The 1,176-nt window shown below is 39.6% G+C and overlaps 1 protein-coding gene across 2 annotated transcripts in view; it reads right to left on the bottom strand.

Moving 5' to 3' along the window:
* Window positions 1–1,176, bottom strand: part of LOC109487806 (peroxidasin homolog) — an 11,472-nt gene that overhangs the window by 5,663 nt on the left and 4,633 nt on the right. The gene's annotated exons all lie outside the window — the stretch shown is intronic.

Genomic DNA, 1,176 nt, shown 5'->3' with positions numbered 1-1,176 from the left:
GTCAGTGCACAGTAAACCAGTCAGAATTGCCCTGATGAAGATGACAGATGGTCATCGAAAAGTCGGCTCGTGAAAAATAAATGGTTGTGATCAAAGAACTTCGCTATTCGTTCGTTTACCAACCTGATGAAACTATTTGTTTGATCCTTTTGTGGACGCTGCCGGCTGAGCTCACACCCCATACTTGGTTGCTGCTAGAGCTGACGTAAACTTGTTTCAGATCTCCTTCGATTAGCTCCAAGCTACTGCCTTGAGGTCTCCCAGCACTTAAATCTGCAACAAAAGTTTTTTTTTCAAACTTTATTCATCAAAGGCAACATTACGTAACATACATGTATACATAAATACAAAGTTTACAAATTACAAAGAACATGTTTGTACATTCTGTTGTTTACTGTGTTGAAATATAAAATGATTTCTGATTTGAAATTACGGTATAGATCCATTGATGTGTATTTATCATTGTTTCTTTTATTACACCAGTTCTTAAATCTGCACAAAAAGATGCCTGTCTCAGTCATTCGAAGGACGTTGTCGGTGAAAGCAAGTAAATCATGATGATCCCAGTAAAAATTTGCTTACGTATAGTTATTCCAGACAATCATGTACTTTCCAGTGTACTTTTTAGATGATATGTTACTCTATGCTAGCTACATAATAAGATTAGGAGCCTACCTCGTCGTACGTAGATCTGGTTGTTACTGTTGACACCCCAGACCTCGCCGTCCCCAGACGTGATTTGTTTCAAGCCACTGCCGACCTGTATCCAGCTATATCCTGCTGAAGCCTCATTACAAAACGTTCCGGTGCGGTAAAAGTTCTGGTTGTAGCTGTTGACGCCCCAAACGCCGGCTCGTCCAACAGAGACGAATTTCATCGCCACCCCGTTGATCTGTTGCCAGTCTGTCCCTGTAGGTATACAGACGAGGAGTACAAGTGTCAAGACAGAACACAAATTTACGCCAAAAAGCAGTTACTAAAGCAACTGGATATGATTTTGGAAACGGTCAGACGATTCATCTAGTATCTACTAGCTTTCGTCAGTGACTGAGAGACCAGAGGAGAAATGCAGATTTATAAGCACAAACTATTGATTGATATGCAAATAAAGTGAATACAATTTTTTGTAAGGCGAAAATCTATCAATCAATAGTTAGTGCTTATAAACCTGTATTT

This window comes from Branchiostoma belcheri, unplaced genomic scaffold (assembly GCF_001625305.1).
Source record: "Branchiostoma belcheri isolate BF01 breed outbred unplaced genomic scaffold, Haploidv18h27 scaffold9, whole genome shotgun sequence".
Classification (NCBI taxonomy): Eukaryota; Metazoa; Chordata; class Leptocardii; order Amphioxiformes; family Branchiostomatidae; genus Branchiostoma; species Branchiostoma belcheri.
This window is presented reverse-complemented; position numbering and strand designations above follow the sequence as displayed.